Genomic DNA, 23,093 nt, shown 5'->3' with positions numbered 1-23,093 from the left:
ACGGGAATTAGTCTCCGGATGCAATGGCGTAGTCCCGTTCAAACGTGTGTTCGAATCTTCGAACGGGAATTAGTCTCCGGCTGCAATGGCGAAGTCCCGTTCAAACGTGTGTTCGAATCTTCGAACGGGAATTAGTCTCCGGCTTCAATGGCGAAGTCCCGTTCAAACGTGTGTTCGAATCTTCGAACGGGAATTAGTCTCCGGCTGCAGTGGCGAAGTCCCGTTCAAACGTGTGTTCGAATCTTCGAACGGGAATTAGTCTCCGGCTGCAGTGGCGAAGTCCCGTTCAAACGTGTGTTCGAATCTTCGAACGTGAATTAGTCTCCGGCTGCAATGGCGAAGTCCCGTTCGAATCTTCGAACGGGAATTAGTCTCCGGCTGCAATGGCGAAGTCCCATTCAAATGTGTGTTCGAATCTTCGAACGGGAATTAGTCTCCGGCTGCAGTGGCGAAGCCCCGTTCAAACGTGTGTTCGAATCTTCGAACGGGAATTAGTCTCCGGCTGCAATGGCGAAGTCCCGTTCAAACGTGTGTTCGAATCTTCGAACGGGAATTAGTCTCCGGCTGCAATGGCGAAGTCCCGTTCAAACGTGTGTTCGAATCTTCGAACTGGAATTAGTCTCCGGATGCAATGGCGAAGTCCCGTTCAAACGTGTGTTCGAATCTTCGAACGGGAATTAGTCTCCGGCTGCAATGGCGAAGTCCTGTTCAAACGTTTGGTCGAATCTTCGAACGGGAATTAGTCTCCGGCTGCAATGGCGAAGTCCCGTTCAAACGTGCGTTCGAATCTTCGAACGGGAATTAGTCTCCGGCTGCAATGGCAAAGTCCCGTTCAAACGTGTGTTCGAATATTCGAACGGGAATTAGTCTCCGGCTACAATGGCGAAGTCCCATTCAAACGTGTGTTCGAATCTTCGAACGGGAATTAGTCTCCGGCTGCAATGGCGAAGTCCCGTTCAAACGTGTGTTCGAATATTCGAACGGGAATTAGTCTCCGGCTACAATGGCAAAGTCCCGTTCAAACGTGTGTTCGAATCTTCGAACGGGATTTAGTCTCCGGCTGCAGTGGCGGAGTCCCGTTCAAACGTGTGTTCGAATCTTCGAACGGGAATTAGACTCCAGCTGCAATGTCGAAGTCCCGTTCAAACGTGTGTTCGAATCTTCGAACGGGAATTAGTCTCCAGCTGCAATGTCGAAGTCCCGTTCAAACGTGTGTTCGAATCTTCGAACGGGAATTAGTCTCCAGCTGCAATGTCGAAGTCCCGTTCAAACGTGTGTTCGAATCTTCGAACGGGAATTAGTCTCCAGCTGCAATGGCGAAGTCCCGTTCAAACGTGTGTTCGAATCTTCGAACGGGAATTAGTCTCCGGCTGCAATGGCGAAGTCCCGATTAAACGTGTGTTCGAATCTTCGAACGGGAATTAGTCTCCGGCTGCAATGGCGAAGTCCCGTTCAAACGTGTGTTCGAATCTTCGAACGGGAATTAGTCTCCGGCTGCAATGGCGAAGTCCCGTTCAAACGTGTGTTCGAATCTTCGAACGGGAATTAGTCTCAGGCTGCAATGGCGAAGTCCCGTTCAAACGTGTGTTCGAATCTTCGAATGGGAATTAGTCTCCGGCTGCAATGGCGAAGTCCCGTTCAAACGTGTGGTCGAATCTTCGAACGGGAATTAGTCTCCGGCTGCAATGGCGAAGTCCCGTTCAAACGTGTGTTCGAATCTTCGAACGGGAATTAGTCTCTAGCTGCAATGGCGAAGTCCCGTTCAAACGTGTGTTCGAATCTTCGAACGGGAATTAGTCTCCGGCTGCAATGGCGAAGTCCCGTTCAAACGTGTGTTCGAATCTTCGAACGGGAATTAGTCTCCGGCTGCAATGGCAAAGTCCTGTTCAAACGTGTGTTCGAATCTTCGAACGGGAATTAGTCTCCGGCTGCAATGGCGAAGTCTCCGGCTGCAATGGCGAAGTCCCGTTCAAACGTGTGTTCGAATCTTCGAACGGGAATTAGTCTCCGGCTGCAATGGCGAAGTCCCGTTCAAACGTGTGTTCGAATCTTCGAACGGGAATTAGTCTCCGGCTGCAATGGCGAAGTCCTGTTCAAACGTGTGTTCGAATCTTCGAACGGGAATTAGTCTCCGGCTGCAATGGCGAAGTCTCCGGCTGCAATGGCGAAGTCCCGTTCAAACGTGTGTTCGAATCTTCGAACGGGAATTAGTCTCCGGCTGCAATGGCGAAGTCCCGTTCAAACGTGTGTTCGAATCTTCGAACGGGAATTAGTCTCCGGCTGCAATGGCGAAGTCCCGTTCAAACGTGTGTTCGAATCTTCGAACGGGAATTAGTCTCCGGATGCAATGGCGAAGTCTCGTTCAAACGTGTGTTCGAATCTTCGAACGGGAATTAGTCTCCGGATGCAATGGCGAAGTCCCGTTCAAACGTGTGTTCGAATCTTCGAACGGGAATTATTCTCCGGCTGCAATGGCGAAGTCCCGTTCAAACGTGTGTTCGAATCTTCGAACGGGAATTATTCTCCGGCTGCAATGGCGAAGTCCCGTTCAAACGTGTGGTCGAATCTTCGAACGGGAATTAGTCTCCGGCTGCAATGGCGAAGTCCCGTTCAAACGTGCGTTCGAATCTTCGAACGGGAATTAGTCTCCGGCTGCAATGGCGAACTCCCGTTCAAACGTGTGTTCGAATCTTCGAACGGGAATTAGTCTCCGGCTGCAATGGCGAAGTCCTGTTCAAACGTGTGTTCGAATATTCGAACGGGAATTAGTCTCCGGCTGCAATGGCGAAGTCCCGTTCAAACGTGTGTTCGAATCTCCGAACAGGAATTAGTCTCCGGCTGCAGTGGCGAAGTCCCGTTCAAACATGTGTTTGAATCTTTGAACGGGAATTAGTCTCCGGCTGCAGTGGCGAAGTCCCGTTCAAACGTGTGTTCGAATATTTGAACGAGAATTAGTCTCCGGCTGCAATGGCGAAGTCCCGTTCAAACGTGTGTTCGAATCTTCGAATGGGAATTAGTCTCCGGCTGCAATGGCGAAGTCCCGTTCAAACGTGTGTTCAAATCTTCGTACGGGAATTAGTCTCCGGCTGCAATGGCGAAGTCCCGTTCAAAAGTTTGTTCGAATCTTCGAACAGGAATTAGTCTCCGGCTGCAATGGCGAAGTCCCGTTCAAACGTGTGTTCGAATCTTCGAACGGGAATTAGTCTCCGGCTGCAATGGCGAAGTCCTGTTCAAACGTGTGTTCGAATCTTCGAACGGGAATTAGTCTCCGGCTGCAATGGCGAAGTCCTGTTCAAACGTGTGTTCGAATCTTCGAACGGGAATTAGTCTCCGGCTGCAATGGCGAAGTCTCCGGCTGCAATGGCGAAGTCTCCGGCTGCAATGGCGAAGTCCCGTTCAAACGTGTGTTCGAATCTTCGAACGGGAATTAGTCTCCGGCTGCAATGGCGAAGTCCCGTTCAAACTTGTGTTCGAATCTTCGAACGGGAATTAGTCTCCGGCTGCAATGGCGAAGTCCCGTTCAAACGTGTGTTCGAATCTTCGAACGGGAATTAGTCTCCGGCTGCAATGGCGAAATCCCGTTCAAACGTGTGTTCGAATCTTCGAACGGGAATTAGTCTCCGGATGCAATGGCGAAGTCTCGTTCAAACGTGTGTTCGAATCTTCGAACGGGAATTAGTCTCCGGATGCAATGGCGAAGTCCCGTTCAAACGTGTGTTCGAATCTTCGAACGGGAATTAGTCTCCGGCTGCAATGGCGAAGTCCCGTTCAAACGTGTGTTCGAATCTACGAACGGGAATTAGTCTCCGGCTGCAATGGCGAAGTCCCGTTCAAACGTGTGTTCGAATCTTCGAACGGGAATTAGTCTCCAGATGCAATGGCGAAGTCTCGTGCAAACGTGTGTTCGAATCTTCGAACGGGAATTAGTCTCCGGATGCAATGGCGAAGTCCCGTTCAAACGTGTGTTCGAATCTTCGAACGGGAATTATTCTCCGGCTGCAATGGCGAAGTCCCGTTCAAACGTGTGTTCGAATCTTCGAACGGGAATTATTCTCCGGCTGCAATGGCGAAGTCCCGTTCAAACGTGTGGTCGAATCTTCGAACGGGAATTAGTCTCCGGCTGCAATGGCGAAGTCCCGTTCAAACGTGTGTTCGAATCTTCGAACAGGAATTAGTCTCCGGCTGCAATGGCGAAGTCCCGTTCAAACGTGTGTTCGAATCTTCGAACGGGAATTAGTCTCCGGCTGCAATGGCGAAGTCCCGTTCAAACGTGTGTTCGAATCTCCGAACAGGAATTAGTCTCCGGCTGCAGTGGCGAAGTCCCGTTCAAACATGTGTTTGAATCTTTGAACGGGAATTAGTCTCCGGCTGCAGTGGCGAAGTCCCGTTCAAACGTGTGTTCGAATATTTGAACGAGAATTAGTCTCCGGCTGCAATGGCGAAGTCCCGTTCAAACGTGTGTTCGAATCTTCGAATGGGAATTAGTCTCCGGCTGCAATGGCGAAGTCCCGTTCAAACTTGTGTTCAAATCTTCGTACGGGAATTAGTCTCCGGCTGCAATGGCGAAGTCCCGTTCAAAAGTTTGTTCGAATCTTCGAACAGGAATTAGTCTCCGGCTGCAATGGCGAAGTCCCATTCAAACGTGTGTTCGAATCTTCGAACGGGAATTAGTCTCCGGCTGCAATGGCGAAGTCCCGTTCAAACGTGCGTTTGAATCTTCGAACGGGAATTAGTCTCCAGCTGCAATGTCGAAGTCCCGTTCAAACGTGCGTTCGAATCTTCGAACGGGAATTAGTCTCCAGCTGCAATGTCGAAGTCCCGTTCAAACGTGTGTTCGAATCTTCGAACGGGAATTAGTCTCCGGCTGCAATGGCGAAGTCCCGTTCAAACGTGTGTTCGAATCTTCGAACAGGAATTAGTCTCCGGCTGCAATGGCGAAGTCCCATTCAAACGTGTGTTCGAATCTTCGAACGGGAATTAGTCTCCGGCTGCAATGGCGAAGTCCCGTTCAAACGTGTGTTCGAATCTTCGAACGGGAATTAGTCTCAGGCTTCAATGGCGAAGTCCCGTTCAAACGTGTGTTCGAATCTTCGAATGGGAATTAGTCTCCGGCTGCAATGGCGAAGTCCCGTTCAAACATGTGGTCGAATCTTCGAACGGGAATTAGTCTCTAGCTGCAATGGCGAAGTCCCGTTCAAACGTGTGTTCGAATCTTCGAACGGGAATTAGTCTCCGGCTGCAATGGCGAAGTCCCGTTCAAACGTGTGTTCGAATCTTCGAACGGGAATTAGTCTCCGGCTGCAATGGCGAAGTCCCATTCAAACGTGTGTTCGAATCTTCGAACGGGAATTAGTCTCCGGCTGCAATGGCGAAGTCCTGTTCAAACGTGTGTTCGAATCTTCGAACGGGAATTAGTCTCCGGCTGCAATGGCGAAGTCCCGTTCAAACGTGTGTTCGAATCTTCGAACGGGAATTAGTCTCCGGCTGCAATGGCGAAGTCCCGTTCAAACGTGTGTTCGAATCTTCGAACGGGAATTAGTCTCCGGCTGCAATGGCGAAATCCCGTTCAAACGTGTGTTCGAATCTTCGAACGGGAATTAGTCTCCGGATGCAATGGCGAAGTCTCGTTCAAACGTGTGTTCGAATCTTCGAACGGGAATTAGTCTCCGGATGCAATGGCGAAGTCCCGTTCAAACGTGTGTTCGAATCTTCTGTAACGGACCGTTTCACTTACAAGGGGATAAAACCCAGTTTAGGCGATAATCCCCTTTTCCATAGACAGGCACAGCTACTGCAGAACATCAGAACTCACGAGCTGGATACGAAATAACACTCCGAACTGGAACAGCTGAACAAGAAAAGCATACAATCGGCTTACACTCTTGGCAGTCAGCTTACAATCCAATCCCCCCCAAGAACGAGACGACACTTCATTTTGAGGGTTAAGCAGGAACTCAAGACTGGGACACCCAGTCTGGCTTTTATTACCAACAAATACATACAGGACACTCCCAGGGGGAGGATGAAATTAACCAATCACATGGATGTACCTCCCACACATTTCCTCCCCTTAGATTAACACTTAACACAATTATACTGTACACCTTTTTCCCCAATTCCTGGATGTACCCCAAATACATATGCTACACCTCCAAAACAGGTATCCCCTGATAGCCCTTATTCAGGGGGACAACATATGCAAGAATCAGCCCATTCGGATAAATGGTTCAGGAGTTATGGGACTTTAAAGTATTGACCGACCGCATGGGTAAAGTATCCGAAATCAGTTCCATGCATTTTGGCCCTGCGGTCGGTCACAAACAAGGGAATGAAAACAGACGAATTGCCTGTGTTATAGAGCCTGGAGAGGGTTTGAATGAATTCCCTTGTTTGTGGGGTTCTTTCTACCGAACGGGGGGTCATTCGGTAGTTTCCATACGAATTTCTGGAAGTATGGAGGTCTCAGCGGTGTTTGCCTAGTCAAGTGTCCGATTTCAGTTCCAGACACTCGACGGCAAAACACCGCTGTTCGGTAGTTAAAGATGGCTGCCGCCACGTGTTTGTTTCCCGAATGGCGGCCACCCAGAGGACAAAGACCACACTGCACTGATTGCCAATTACCCGTTTGCAACATTGTTGCAAACGGTAATTGGAGGCACACTTAGTCCTGGGTGGTCTGGTTGTTCGGTAGTTTCCTCAATATAATGAATGGAGTGATTCTACCGAACAATCAGATGAATACTGCATATATATATAACCCAGGTTAACTGCATACATAAATACATATACAATATACAGGCAGTACAATAGGATAGGCTTCACAGTCTTAAAGGGACAGTAGTCCCAAAATGTCCATTGCTGATTTTAAAGGGCCGGTAGCAGCAATATAAATTAGTACATGCCCAAATATAGTCTTTAGAGTGCAATATGTCCAGGGGCCATAGTCAGCGGGCAGGAGGCTAGCAGCCAGGCTTCTCCAGCCCACAGTGGCGAAGTTGGTTTCGCCACAATTCTCCCCTTTACCAATTAGACTAACAGGGTATCTGACCTCCTGCCGGTCAGTGCCTTGGTTAGTCCAGCAACCCACCCACAGAACAGAAGTAGTAGAGCAGCCCACCCATAATAAACAGTTACCACACCTGGGTGAGGGAGAATTTTGTCCAAGTTCAGGTGCCTCCCCACGGCTGGGTGAGAGACTGATAGGCTGCCTTGGTGGGTTGCTGAGGGGGCAGAGACCAGCGGTACTCTGTCCTGTTGCCAGCACTACCACGGGAGTAGTCTGGTGGGAGCCTGGCTGCTGGAGACCGACTGTCTCCCCTTTAGATATATCGCTCTGTGGCTGGGGGACAGGACCGACCGTCCCTATCCCTTGTGCTGTAAGTGCAGAGACTACAGTCCCATCTGCACAGATGTGGGGCTTAACATCTCCCCTTGGTGGGTTAGGCTGCCGCTGGAGAGAGGGTGTAACAAGCTCCTCTCTCTGGACGGTAAACTGCCGCTGGGGAGGGGGGTTAGCAGGCTCCTCTCCCTGCCACTCTCTCTGCTGGTGGAAAGGGGAACCAGCTGTCTCCCCTTTCATTCTCTTGTCCGGCTGCTGGGGTGCGAGACTGACTGTCTCTGCTCCCTGCAGGACACACTGCCGCTGGGGAGGATGGACGACACCATCAGCTCCCTGGGGCACACACTGCCGCTGGGGAGGGAGGACGCTGCTCTCCTCTCCCTTCGCTTCACACTGCCGTCTTGGCATCTCACTTTGCTGCTGGGGGGCAGGAACAACAACCTCTGCCCCCTGTAACTCAGCCTGCCGCTGGGGAGGAAGGACTGCACCTTCGGCTCCCTTGGACACACACGGCTGCTGGGGAGGATGGACGACACCATCAGCTCCCTGGGGCACACATTGCCGCTGGGGAGGGAGGACGCTGCTCTCCTCTCCCTTCCCTTCACACTGCCTTCTTGGCATATCACTTTGCTGCTGGGGGGCAGGAACAACAACCTCTGCCCCCTGTAACTCAGCCTGCCGCTGGGGAGGAAGGACTGCACCTTCGGCTCCTTTGGACACACACGGCTGCTGGGGAGGATGGACGACACCATCAGCTCCCTGGGGCACACATTGCCGCTGGGGAGGGAGGACGCTGCTCTCCTCTCCCTTCACTTCACACTGCCTTCTTGGCATCTCACTTTGCTGCTGGGGGGCAGGAACAACAACCTCTGCCCCCTGTAACTCAGCCTGCCGCTGGGGAGGAAGGACTGCACCTTCGGCTCCCTTGGACACACACGGCTGCTGGGGAGGATGGACGACACCATCAGCTCCCTGGGCCACACATTGCCGCTGGGGAGGGAGGACTGCAAACCCCCTGGCCCGCTCTGATTCCCACGGCAAGTACTCTCGCACTGCTTTCTTCACACGCTGTACTATATCCTCTGAGAGGTTGGGTCCACATAAAGCCAGTATCTTGGTGACCTCTCTGTCATACGCCTCTTGAGTGTAGCTGGGTGCCATGCTTGCTCTGCTGCAGTTGGTTCCTTGTAGATAGGGGCGCTGTACGGGTACTGGCGTTGCCCTCACTTTTTAATCCAGGAATGGTGTTGTCTGTAGCTGTCCCTCTGGTTGTAGGAACGATCCCGCCGCTTGCCACTAATTGTAACGGACCGTTTCACTTACAAGGGGATAAAACCCAGTTTAGGCGATAATCCCCTTTTCCATAGACAGGCACAGCTACTGCAGAACATCAGAACTCACGAGCTGGATACGAAATAACACTCCGAACTGGAACAGCTGAACAAGAAAAGCATACAATCGGCTTACACTCTTGGCAGTCAGCTTACAATCCAATCCCCCCCAAGAACGAGACGACACTTCATTTTGAGGGTTAAGCAGGAACTCAAGACTGGGACACCCAGTCTGGCTTTTATTACCAACAAATACATACAGGACACTCCCAGGGGGAGGATGAAATTAACCAATCACATGGATGTACCTCCCACACATTTCCTCCCCTTAGATTAACACTTAACACAATTATACTGTACACCTTTTTCCCCAATTCCTGGATGTACCCCAAATACATATGCTACACCTCCAAAACAGGTATCCCCTGATAGCCCTTATTCAGGGGGACAACATATGCAAGAATCAGCCCATTCGGATAAATGGTTCAGGAGTTATGGGACTTTAAAGTATTGACCGACCGCATGGGTAAAGTATCCGAAATCAGTTCCATGCATTTTGGCCCTGCGGTCGGTCACAAACAAGGGAATGAAAACAGACGAATTGCCTGTGTTATAGAGCCTGGAGAGGGTTTGAATGAATTCCCTTGTTTGTGGGGTTCTTTCTACCGAACGGGGGGTCATTCGGTAGTTTCCATACGAATTTCTGGAAGTATGGAGGTCTCAGCGGTGTTTGCCTAGTCAAGTGTCCGATTTCAGTTCCAGACACTCGACGGCAAAACACCGCTGTTCGGTAGTTAAAGATGGCTGCCGCCACGTGTTTGTTTCCCGAATGGCGGCCACCCAGAGGACAAAGACCACACTGCACTGATTGCCAATTACCCGTTTGCAACATTGTTGCAAACGGTAATTGGAGGCACACTTAGTCCTGGGTGGTCTGGTTGTTCGGTAGTTTCCTCAATATAATGAATGGAGTGATTCTACCGAACAATCAGATGAATACTGCATATATATATAACCCAGGTTAACTGCATACATAAATACATATACAATATACAGGCAGTACAATAGGATAGGCTTCACAGTCTTAAAGGGACAGTAGTCCCAAAATGTCCATTGCTGATTTTAAAGGGCCGGTAGCAGCAATATAAATTAGTACATGCCCAAATATAGTCTTTAGAGTGCAATATGTCCAGGGGCCATAGTCAGCGGGCAGGAGGCTAGCAGCCAGGCTTCTCCAGCCCACAGTGGCGAAGTTGGTTTCGCCACAATTCTCCCCTTTACCAATTAGACTAACAGGGTATCTGACCTCCTGCCGGTCAGTGCCTTGGTTAGTCCAGCAACCCACCCACAGAACAGAAGTAGTAGAGCAGCCCACCCATAATAAACAGTTACCACACCTGGGTGAGGGAGAATTTTGTCCAAGTTCAGGTGCCTCCCCACGGCTGGGTGAGAGACTGATAGGCTGCCTTGGTGGGTTGCTGAGGGGGCAGAGACCAGCGGTACTCTGTCCTGTTGCCAGCACTACCACGGGAGTAGTCTGGTGGGAGCCTGGCTGCTGGAGACCGACTGTCTCCCCTTTAGATATATCGCTCTGTGGCTGGGGGACAGGACCGACCGTCCCTATCCCTTGTGCTGTAAGTGCAGAGACTACGGTCCCATCTGCACAGATGTGGGGCTTAACATCTCCCCTTGGTGGGTTAGGCTGCCGCTGGAGAGAGGGTGTAACAAGCTCCTCTCTCTGGACGGTAAACTGCCGCTGGGGAGGGGGGTTAGCAGGCTCCTCTCCCTGCCACTCTCTCTGCTGGTGGAAAGGGGAACCAGCTGTCTCCCCTTTCATTCTCTTGTCCGGCTGCTGGGGTGCGAGACTGACTGTCTCTGCTCCCTGCAGGACACACTGCCGCTGGGGCGGATGGACGACACCATCAGCTCCCTGGGGCACACACTGCCGCTGGGGAGGGAGGACGCTGCTCTCCTCTCCCTTCGCTTCACACTGCCGTCTTGGCATCTCACTTTGCTGCTGGGGGGCAGGAACAACAACCTCTGCCCCCTGTAACTCAGCCTGCCGCTGGGGAGGAAGGACTGCACCTTCGGCTCCCTTGGACACACACGGCTGCTGGGGAGGATGGACGACACCATCAGCTCCCTGGGGCACACATTGCCGCTGGGGAGGGAGGACGCTGCTCTCCTCTCCCTTCCCTTCACACTGCCTTCTTGGCATATCACTTTGCTGCTGGGGGGCAGGAACAACAACCTCTGCCCCCTGTAACTCAGCCTGCCGCTGGGGAGGAAGGACTGCACCTTCGGCTCCTTTGGACACACACGGCTGCTGGGGAGGATGGACGACACCATCAGCTCCCTGGGGCACACATTGCCGCTGGGGAGGGAGGACGCTGCTCTCCTCTCCCTTCACTTCACACTGCCTTCTTGGCATCTCACTTTGCTGCTGGGGGGCAGGAACAACAACCTCTGCCCCCTGTAACTCAGCCTGCCGCTGGGGAGGAAGGACTGCACCTTCGGCTCCCTTGGACACACACGGCTGCTGGGGAGGATGGACGACACCATCAGCTCCCTGGGCCACACATTGCCGCTGGGGAGGGAGGACTGCAAACCCCCTGGCCCGCTCTGATTCCCACGGCAAGTACTCTCGCACTGCTTTCTTCACACGCTGTACTATATCCTCTGAGAGGTTGGGTCCACATAAAGCCAGTATCTTGGTGACCTCTCTGTCATACGCCTCTTGAGTGTAGCTGGGTGCCATGCTTGCTCTGCTGCAGTTGGTTCCTTGTAGATAGGGGCGCTGTACGGGTACTGGCGTTGCCCTCACTTTTTAATCCAGGAATGGTGTTGTCTGTAGCTGTCCCTCTGGTTGTAGGAACGATCCCGCCGCTTGCCACTAATTGTAACGGACCGTTTCACTTACAAGGGGATAAAACCCAGTTTAGGCGATAATCCCCTTTTCCATAGACAGGCACAGCTACTGCAGAACATCAGAACTCACGAGCTGGATACGAAATAACACTCCGAACTGGAACAGCTGAACAAGAAAAGCATACAATCGGCTTACACTCTTGGCAGTCAGCTTACAATCCAATCCCCCCCAAGAACGAGACGACACTTCATTTTGAGGGTTAAGCAGGAACTCAAGACTGGGACACCCAGTCTGGCTTTTATTACCAACAAATACATACAGGACACTCCCAGGGGGAGGATGAAATTAACCAATCACATGGATGTACCTCCCACACATTTCCTCCCCTTAGATTAACACTTAACACAATTATACTGTACACCTTTTTCCCCAATTCCTGGATGTACCCCAAATACATATGCTACACCTCCAAAACAGGTACCCCCTGATAGCCCTTATTCAGGGGGACAACATATGCAAGAATCAGCCCATTCGGATAAATGGTTCAGGAGTTATGGGACTTTAAAGTATTGACCGACCGCATGGGTAAAGTATCCGAAATCAGTTCCATGCATTTTGGCCCTGCGGTCGGTCACAAACAAGGGAATGAAAACAGACGAATTGCCTGTGTTATAGAGCCTGGAGAGGGTTTGAATGAATTCCCTTGTTTGTGGGGTTCTTTCTACCGAACGGGGGGTCATTCGGTAGTTTCCATACGAATTTCTGGAAGTATGGAGGTCTCAGCGGTGTTTGCCTAGTCAAGTGTCCGATTTCAGTTCCAGACACTCGACGGCAAAACACCGCTGTTCGGTAGTTAAAGATGGCTGCCGCCACGTGTTTGTTTCCCGAATGGCGGCCACCCAGAGGACAAAGACCACACTGCACTGATTGTCAATTACCCGTTTGCAACATTGTTGCAAACGGTAATTGGAGGCACACTTAGTCCTGGGTGGTCTGGTTGTTCGGTAGTTTCCTCAATATAATGAATGGAGTGATTCTACCGAACAATCAGATGAATACTGCATATATATATAACCCAGGTTAACTGCATACATAAATACATATACAATATACAGGCAGTACAATAGGATAGGCTTCACAGTCTTAAAGGGACAGTAGTCCCAAAATTTCCATTGCTGATTTTAAAGGGCCGGTAGCAGCAATATAAATTAGTACATGCCCAAATATAGTCTTTAGAGTGCAATATGTCCAGGGGCCATAGTCAGCGGGCAGGAGGCTAGCAGCCAGGCTTCTCCAGCCCACAGTGGCGAAGTTGGTTTCGCCACATCTTCGAACGGGAATTAGTCTCCTGCTGCAATGGCGAAGTCCCGTTCAAACGTGTGTTCGAATCTACGAACGGGAATTAGTCTCCGGCTGCAATGGCGAAGTCCCGTTCAAACGTGTGTTCGAATCTTCGAACGGGAATTAGTCTCCGGCTGCAATGGCGAAGTCCCGTTCAAACGTGTGTTCGAATCTTCGAACGGGAATTAGTCTCCAGATGCAATGGCGAAGTCTCGTTCAAACGTGTGTTCGAATCTTCGAACGGGAATTAGTCTCCGGATGCAATGGCGAAGTCCCGTTCAAACGTGTGTTCGAATCTTCGAACGGGAATTATTCTCCGGCTGCAATGGCGAAGTCCCGTTCAAACGTGTGTTCGAATCTTCGAACGGGAATTATTCTCCGGCTGCAATGGCGAAGTCCCGTTCAAACGTGTGGTCGAATCTTCGAACGGGAATTAGTCTCCGGCTGCAATGGCGAAGTCCCGTTCAAACGTGTGTTCGAATCTTCGAACAGGAATTAGTCTCCGGCTGCAATGGCGAAGTCCCGTTCAAACGTGTGTTCGAATCTCCGAACAGGAATTAGTCTCCGGCTGCAGTGGCGAAGTCCCGTTCAAACATGTGTTTGAATCTTTGAACGGGAATTAGTCTCCGGCTGCAGTGGCGAAGTCCCGTTCAAACGTGTGTTCGAATATTTGAACGAGAATTAGTCTCCGGCTGCAGTGGCGAAGTCCCGTTCAAACATGTGTTTGAATCTTTGAACGGGAATTAGTCTCCGGCTGCAGTGGCGAAGTCCCGTTCAAACGTGTGTTCGAATATTTGAACGAGAATTAGTCTCCGGCTGCAATGGCGAAGTCCCGTTCAAACGTGTGTTCGAATCTTCGAATGGGAATTAGTCTCCGGCTGCAATGGCGAAGTCCCGTTCAAACTTGTGTTCAAATCTTCGTACGGGTTTTAGTCTCCGGCTGCAATGGCGAAGTCCCGTTCAAAAGTTTGTTCGAATCTTCGAACAGGAATTAGTCTCCGGCTGCAATGGCGAAGTCCCATTCAAACGTGTGTTCGAATCTTCGAACGGGAATTAGTCTCCGGCTGCAATGGCGAAGTCCCGTTCAAACGTGCGTTTGAATCTTCGAACGGGAATTAGTCTCCAGCTGCAATGTCGAAGTCCCGTTCAAACGTGCGTTCGAATCTTCGAACGGGAATTAGTCTCCAGCTGCAATGTCGAAGTCCCGTTCAAACGTGTGTTTGAATCTTCGAACGGGAATTAGTCTCCGGCTGCAATGGCGAAGTCCCGTTCAAACGTGTGTTCGAATCTTCGAACAGGAATTAGTCTCCGGCTGCAATGGCGAAGTCCCATTCAAACGTGTGTTCGAATCTTCGAACGGGAATTAGTCTCCGGCTGCAATGGCGAAGTCCCGTTCAAACGTGTGTTCGAATCTTCGAACGGGAATTAGTCTCTGGCTGCAATGGCGAAGTCCCGTTCAAACGTGTGTTCGAATCTTCGAACGGGAATTAGTCTCAGGCTTCAATGGCGAAGTCCCGTTCAAACGTGTGTTCGAATCTTCGAATGGGAATTAGTCTCCGGCTGCAATGGCGAAGTCCCGTTCAAACATGTGGTCGAATCTTCGAACGGGAATTAGTCTCTAGCTGCAATGGCGAAGTCCCGTTCAAACGTGTGTTCGAATCTTCGAACGGGAATTAGTCTCCGGCTGCAATGGCGAAGTCCCGTTCAAACGTGTGTTCGAATCTTCGAACGGGAATTAGTCTCCGGCTGCAATGGCGAAGTCCCGTTCAAACGTGTGTTCGAATCTTCGAACGGGAATTAGTCTCCGGCTGCAATGGCGAAGTCCTGTTCAAACGTGTGTTCGAATCTTCGAACGGGAATTAGTCTCCGGCTGCAATGGCGAAGTCCCGTTCAAACGTGTGTTCGAATCTTCGAACGGGAATTAGTCTCCGGCTGCAATGGCGAAGTCCCGTTCAAACGTGTGTTCGAATCTTCGAACGGGAATTAGTCTCCGGCTGCAATGGCGAAATCCCGTTCAAACGTGTGTTCGAATCTTCGAACGGGAATTAGTCTCCGGATGCAATGGCGAAGTCTCGTTCAAACGTGTGTTCGAATCTTCGAACGGGAATTAGTCTCCGGATGCAATGGCGAAGTCCCGTTCAAACGTGTGTTCGAATCTTCTGTAACGGACCGTTTCACTTACAAGGGGATAAAACCCAGTTTAGGCGATAATCCCCTTTTCCATAGACAGGCACAGCTACTGCAGAACATCAGAACTCACGAGCTGGATACGAAATAACACTCCGAACTGGAACAGCTGAACAAGAAAAGCATACAATCGGCTTACACTCTTGGCAGTCAGCTTACAATCCAATCCCCCCCAAGAACGAGACGACACTTCATTTTGAGGGTTAAGCAGGAACTCAAGACTGGGACACCCAGTCTGGCTTTTATTACCAACAAATACATACAGGACACTCCCAGGGGGAGGATGAAATTAACCAATCACATGGATGTACCTCCCACACATTTCCTCCCCTTAGATTAACACTTAACACAATTATACTGTACACCTTTTTCCCCAATTCCTGGATGTACCCCAAATACATATGCTACACCTCCAAAACAGGTACCCCCTGATAGCCCTTATTCAGGGGGACAACATATGCAAGAATCAGCCCATTCGGATAAATGGTTCAGGAGTTATGGGACTTTAAAGTATTGACCGACCGCATGGGTAAAGTATCCGAAATCAGTTCCATGCATTTTGGCCCTGCGGTCGGTCACAAACAAGGGAATGAAAACAGACGAATTGCCTGTGTTATAGAGCCTGGAGAGGGTTTGAATGAATTCCCTTGTTTGTGGGGTTCTTTCTACCGAACGGGGGGTCATTCGGTAGTTTCCATACGAATTTCTGGAAGTATGGAGGTCTCAGCGGTGTTTGCCTAGTCAAGTGTCCGATTTCAGTTCCAGACACTCGACGGCAAAACACCGCTGTTCGGTAGTTAAAGATGGCTGCCGCCACGTGTTTGTTTCCCGAATGGCGGCCACCCAGAGGACAAAGACCACACTGCACTGATTGTCAATTACCCGTTTGCAACATTGTTGCAAACGGTAATTGGAGGCACACTTAGTCCTGGGTGGTCTGGTTGTTCGGTAGTTTCCTCAATATAATGAATGGAGTGATTCTACCGAACAATCAGATGAATACTGCATATATATATAACCCAGGTTAACTGCATACATAAATACATATACAATATACAGGCAGTACAATAGGATAGGCTTCACAGTCTTAAAGGGACAGTAGTCCCAAAATTTCCATTGCTGATTTTAAAGGGCCGGTAGCAGCAATATAAATTAGTACATGCCCAAATATAGTCTTTAGAGTGCAATATGTCCAGGGGCCATAGTCAGCGGGCAGGAGGCTAGCAGCCAGGCTTCTCCAGCCCACAGTGGCGAAGTTGGTTTCGCCACATCTTCGAACGGGAATTAGTCTCCTGCTGCAATGGCGAAGTCCCGTTCAAACGTGTGTTCGAATCTACGAACGGGAATTAGTCTCCGGCTGCAATGGCGAAGTCCCGTTCAAACGTGTGTTCGAATCTTCGAACGGGAATTAGTCTCCGGCTGCAATGGCGAAGTCCCGTTCAAACGTGTGTTCGAATCTTCGAACGGGAATTAGTCTCCAGATGCAATGGCGAAGTCTCGTTCAAACGTGTGTTCGAATCTTCGAACGGGAATTAGTCTCCGGATGCAATGGCGAAGTCCCGTTCAAACGTGTGTTCGAATCTTCGAACGGGAATTATTCTCCGGCTGCAATGGCGAAGTCCCGTTCAAACGTGTGTTCGAATCTTCGAACGGGAATTATTCTCCGGCTGCAATGGCGAAGTCCCGTTCAAACGTGTGGTCGAATCTTCGAACGGGAATTAGTCTCCGGCTGCAATGGCGAAGTCCCGTTCAAACGTGTGTTCGAATCTTCGAACAGGAATTAGTCTCCGGCTGCAATGGCGAAGTCCCGTTCAAACGTGTGTTCGAATCTCCGAACAGGAATTAGTCTCCGGCTGCAGTGGCGAAGTCCCGTTCAAACATGTGTTTGAATCTTTGAACGGGAATTAGTCTCCGGCTGCAGTGGCGAAGTCCCGTTCAAACGTGTGTTCGAATATTTGAACGAGAATTAGTCTCCGGCTGCAGTGGCGAAGTCCCGTTCAAACATGTGTTTGAATCTTTGAACGGGAATTAGTCTCCGGCTGCAGTGGCGAAGTCCCGTTCAAACGTGTGTTCGAATATTTGAACGAGAATTAGTCTCCGGCTGCAATGGCGAAGTCCCGTTCAAACGTGTGTTCGAATCTTCGAATGGGAATTAGTCTCCGGCTGCAATGGCGAAGTCCCGTTCAAACTTGTGTTCAAATCTTCGTACGGGTTTTAGTCTCCGGCTGCAATGGCGAAGTCCCGTTCAAAAGTTTGTTCGAATCTTCGAACAGGAATTAGTCTCCGGCTGCAATGGCGAAGTCCCATTCAAACGTGTGTTCGAATCTTCGAACGGGAATTAGTCTCCGGCTGCAATGGCGAAGTCCCGTTCAAACGTGCGTTTGAATCTTCGAACGGGAATTAGTCTCCAGCTGCAATGTCGAAGTCCCGTTCAAACGTGCGTTCGAATCTTCGAACGGGAATTAGTCTCCAGCTGCAATGTCGAAGTCCCGTTCAAACGTGTGTTTGAATCTTCGAACGGGAATTAGTCTCCGGCTGCAATGGCGAAGTCCCGTTCAAACGTGTGTTCGAATCTTCGAACAGGAATTAGTCTCCGGCTGCAATGGCGAAGTCCCATTCAAACGTGTGTTCGAATCTTCGAACGGGAATTAGTCTCCGGCTGCAATGGCGAAGTCCCGTTCAAACGTGTGTTCGAATCTTCGAACGGGAATTAGTCTCTGGCTGCAATGGCGAAGTCCCGTTCAAACGTGTGTTCGAATCTTCGAACGGGAATTAGTCTCAGGCTTCAATGGCGAAGTCCCGTTCAAACGTGTGTTCGAATCTTCGAATGGGAATTAGTCTCCGGCTGCAATGGCGAAGTCCCGTTCAAACATGTGGTCGAATCTTCGAACGGGAATTAGTCTCTAGCTGCAATGGCGAAGTCCCGTTCAAACGTGTGTTCGAATCTTCGAACGGGAATTAGTCTCCGGCTGCAATGGCGAAGTCCCGTTCAAACGTGTGTTCGAATCTTCGAACGGGAATTAGTCTCCGGCTGCAATGGCGAAGTCCCGTTCAAACGTGTGTTCGAATCTTCGAACGGGAATTAGTCTCCGGCTGCAATGGCGAAGTCCTGTTCAAACGTGTGTTCGAATCTTCGAACGGGAATTAGTCTCCGGCTGCAATGGCGAAGTCCCGTTCAAACGTGTGTTCGAATCTTCGAACGGGAATTAGTCTCCGGCTGCAATGGCGAAGTCCCGTTCAAACGTGTGTTCGAATCTTCGAACGGGAATTAGTCTCCGGCTGCAATGGCGAAATCCCGTTCAAACGTGTGTTCGAATCTTCGAACGGGAATTAGTCTCCGGATGCAATGGCGAAGTCTCGTTCAAACGTGTGTTCGAATCTTCGAACGGGAATTAGTCTCCGGATGCAATGGCGAAGTCCCGTTCAAACGTGTGTTCGAATCTTCTGTAACGGACCGTTTCACTTACAAGGGGATAAAACCCAGTTTAGGCGATAATCCCCTTTTCCATAGACAGGCACAGCTACTGCAGAACATCAGAACTCACGAGCTGGATACGAAATAACACTCCGAACTGGAACAGCTGAACAAGAAAAGCATACAATCGGCTTACACTCTTGGCAGTCAGCTTACAATCCAATCCCCCCCAAGAACGAGACGACACTTCATTTTGAGGGTTAAGCAGGAACTCAAGACTGGGACACCCAGTCTGGCTTTTATTACCAACAAATACATACAGGACACTCCCAGGGGGAGGATGAAATTAACCAATCACATGGATGTACCTCCCACACATTTCCTCCCCTTAGATTAACACTTAACACAATTATACTGTACACCTTTTTCCCCAATTCCTGGATGTACCCCAAATACATATGCTACACCTCCAAAACAGGTATCCCCTGATAGCCCTTATTCAGGGGGACAACATATGCAAGAATCAGCCCATTCGGATAAATGGTTCAGGAGTTATGGGACTTTAAAGTATTGACCGACCGCATGGGTAAAGTATCCGAAATCAGTTCCATGCATTTTGGCCCTGCGGTCGGTCACAAACAAGGGAATGAAAACAGACGAATTGCCTGTGTTATAGAGCCTGGAGAGGGTTTGAATGAATTCCCTTGTTTGTGGGGTTCTTTCTACCGAACGGGGGGTCATTCGGTAGTTTCCATACGAATTTCTGGAAGTATGGAGGTCTCAGCGGTGTTTGCCTAGTCAAGTGTCCGATTTCAGTTCCAGACACTCGACGGCAAAACACCGCTGTTCGGTAGTTAAAGATGGCTGCCGCCACGTGTTTGTTTCCCGAATGGCGGCCACCCAGAGGACAAAGACCACACTGCACTGATTGCCAATTACCCGTTTGCAACATTGTTGCAAACGGTAATTGGAGGCACACTTAGTCCTGGGTGGTCTGGTTGTTCGGTAGTTTCCTCAATATAATGAATGGAGTGATTCTACCGAACAATCAGATGAATACTGCATATATATATAACCCAGGTTAACTGCATACATAAATACATATACAATATACAGGCAGTACAATAGGATAGGCTTCACAGTCTTAAAGGGACAGTAGTCCCAAAATGTCCATTGCTGATTTTAAAGGGCCGGTAGCAGCAATATAAATTAGTACATGCCCAAATATAGTCTTTAGAGTGCAATATGTCCAGGGGCCATAGTCAGCGGGCAGGAGGCTAGCAGCCAGGCTTCTCCAGCCCACAGTGGCGAAGTTGGTTTCGCCACAATTCTCCCCTTTACCAATTAGACTAACAGGGTATCTGACCTCCTGCCGGTCAGTGCCCTGGTTAGTCCAGCAACCCACCCACAGAACAGAAGTAGTAGAGCAGCCCACCCATAATAAACAGTTACCACACCTGGGTGAGGGAGAATTTTGTCCAAGTTCAGGTGCCTCCCCACGGCTGGGTGAGAGACTGATAGGCTGCCTTGGTGGGTTGCTGAGGGGGCAGAGACCAGCGGTACTCTGTCCTGTTGCCAGCACTACCACGGGAGTTGTCTGGTGGGAGCCTGGCTGCTGGAGACCGACTGTCTCCCCTTTAGATATATCGCTCTGTGGCTGGGGGACAGGACCGACCGTCCCTATCCCTTGTGCTGTAAGTGCAGAGACTACGGTCCCATCTGCACAGATGTGGGGCTTAACATCTCCCCTTGGTGGGTTAGGCTGCCGCTGGAGAGAGGGTGTAACAAGCTCCTCTCTCTGGACGGTAAACTGCCGCTGGGGAGGGGGGTTAGCAGGCTCCTCTCCCTGCCACTCTCTCTGCTGGTGGAAAGGGGAACCAGCTGTCTCCCCTTTCATTCTCTTGTCCGGCTGCTGGGGTGCGAGACTGACTGTCTCTGCTCCCTGCAGGACACACTGCCGCTGGGGAGGATGGACGACACCATCAGCTCCCTGGGGCACACACTGCCGCTGGGGAGGGAGGACGCTGCTCTCCTCTCCCTTCGCTTCACACTGCCGTCTTGGCATCTCACTTTGCTGCTGGGGGGCAGGAACAACAACCTCTGCCCCCTGTAACTCAGCCTGCCGCTGGGGAGGAAGGACTGCACCTTCGGCTCCCTTGGACACACACGGCTGCTGGGGAGGATGGACGACACCATCAGCTCCCTGGGGCACACATTGCCGCTGGGGAGGGAGGACGCTGCTCTCCTCTCCCTTCCCTTCACACTGCCTTCTTGGCATATCACTTTGCTGCTGGGGGGCAGGAACAACAACCTCTGCCCCCTGTAACTCAGCCTGCCGCTGGGGAGGAAGGACTGCACCTTCGGCTCCTTTGGACACACACGGCTGCTGGGGAGGATGGACGACACCATCAGCTCCCTGGGGCACACATTGCCGCTGGGGAGGGAGGACGCTGCTCTCCTCTCCCTTCACTTCACACTGCCTTCTTGGCATCTCACTTTGCTGCTGGGGGGCAGGAACAACAACCTCTGCCCCCTGTAACTCAGCCTGCCGCTGGGGAGGAAGGACTGCACCTTCGGCTCCCTTGGACACACACGGCTGCTGGGGAGGATGGACGACACCATCAGCTCCCTGGGCCACACATTGCCGCTGGGGAGGGAGGACTGCAAACCCCCTGGCCCGCTCTGATTCCCACGGCAAGTACTCTCGCACTGCTTTCTTCACACGCTGTACTATATCCTCTGAGAGGTTGGGTCCACATAAAGCCAGTATCTTGGTGACCTCTCTGTCATACGCCTCTTGAGTGTAGCTGGGTGCCATGCTTGCTCTGCTGCAGTTGGTTCCTTGTAGATAGGGGCGCTGTACGGGTACTGGCGTTGCCCTCACTTTTTAATCCAGGAATGGTGTTGTCTGTAGCTGTCCCTCTGGTTGTAGGAACGATCCCGCCGCTTGCCACTAATTGTAACGGACCGTTTCACTTACAAGGGGATAAAACCCAGTTTAGGCGATAATCCCCTTTTCCATAGACAGGCACAGCTACTGCAGAACATCAGAACTCACGAGCTGGATACGAAATAACACTCCGAACTGGAACAGCTGAACAAGAAAAGCATACAATCGGCTTACACTCTTGGCAGTCAGCTTACAATCCAATCCCCCCCAAGAACGAGACGACACTTCATTTTGAGGGTTAAGCAGGAACTCAAGACTGGGACACCCAGTCTGGCTTTTATTACCAACAAATACATACAGGACACTCCCAGGGGGAGGATGAAATTAACCAATCACATGGATGTACCTCCCACACATTTCCTCCCCTTAGATTAACACTTAACACAATTATACTGTACACCTTTTTCCCCAATTCCTGGATGTACCCCAAATACATATGCTACACCTCCAAAACAGGTACCCCCTGATAGCCCTTATTCAGGGGGACAACATATGCAAGAATCAGCCCATTCGGATAAATGGTTCAGGAGTTATGGGACTTTAAAGTATTGACCGACCGCATGGGTAAAGTATCCGAAATCAGTTCCATGCATTTTGGCCCTGCGGTCGGTCACAAACAAGGGAATGAAAACAGACGAATTGCCTGTGTTATAGAGCCTGGAGAGGGTTTGAATGAATTCCCTTGTTTGTGGGGTTCTTTCTACCGAACGGGGGGTCATTCGGTAGTTTCCATACGAATTTCTGGAAGTATGGAGGTCTCAGCGGTGTTTGCCTAGTCAAGTGTCCGATTTCAGTTCCAGACACTCGACGGCAAAACACCGCTGTTCGGTAGTTAAAGATGGCTGCCGCCACGTGTTTGTTTCCCGAATGGCGGCCACCCAGAGGACAAAGACCACACTGCACTGATTGTCAATTACCCGTTTGCAACATTGTTGCAAACGGTAATTGGAGGCACACTTAGTCCTGGGTGGTCTGGTTGTTCGGTAGTTTCCTCAATATAATGAATGGAGTGATTCTACCGAACAATCAGATGAATACTGCATATATATATAACCCAGGTTAACTGCATACATAAATACATATACAATATACAGGCAGTACAATAGGATAGGCTTCACAGTCTTAAAGGGACAGTAGTCCCAAAATTTCCATTGCTGATTTTAAAGGGCCGGTAGCAGCAATATAAATTAGTACATGCCCAAATATAGTCTTTAGAGTGCAATATGTCCAGGGGCCATAGTCAGCGGGCAGGAGGCTAGCAGCCAGGCTTCTCCAGCCCACAGTGGCGAAGTTGGTTTCGCCACATCTTCGAACGGGAATTAGTCTCCTGCTGCAATGGCGAAGTCCCGTTCAAACGTGTGTTCGAATCTACGAACGGGAATTAGTCTCCGGCTGCAATGGCGAAGTCCCGTTCAAACGTGTGTTCGAATCTTCGAACGGGAATTAGTCTCCGGCTGCAATGGCGAAGTCCCGTTCAAACGTGTGTTCGAATCTTCGAACGGGAATTAGTCTCCAGATGCAATGGCGAAGTCTCGTTCAAACGTGTGTTCGAATCTTCGAACGGGAATTAGTCTCCGGATGCAATGGCGAAGTCCCGTTCAAACGTGTGTTCGAATCTTCGAACGGGAATTATTCTCCGGCTGCAATGGCGAAGTCCCGTT

The sequence above is a fragment of the Pelobates fuscus genome, chromosome 6 (assembly GCF_036172605.1).
Source record: "Pelobates fuscus isolate aPelFus1 chromosome 6, aPelFus1.pri, whole genome shotgun sequence".
Classification (NCBI taxonomy): domain Eukaryota; kingdom Metazoa; phylum Chordata; class Amphibia; order Anura; family Pelobatidae; genus Pelobates; species Pelobates fuscus.
This window is presented reverse-complemented; position numbering follows the sequence as displayed.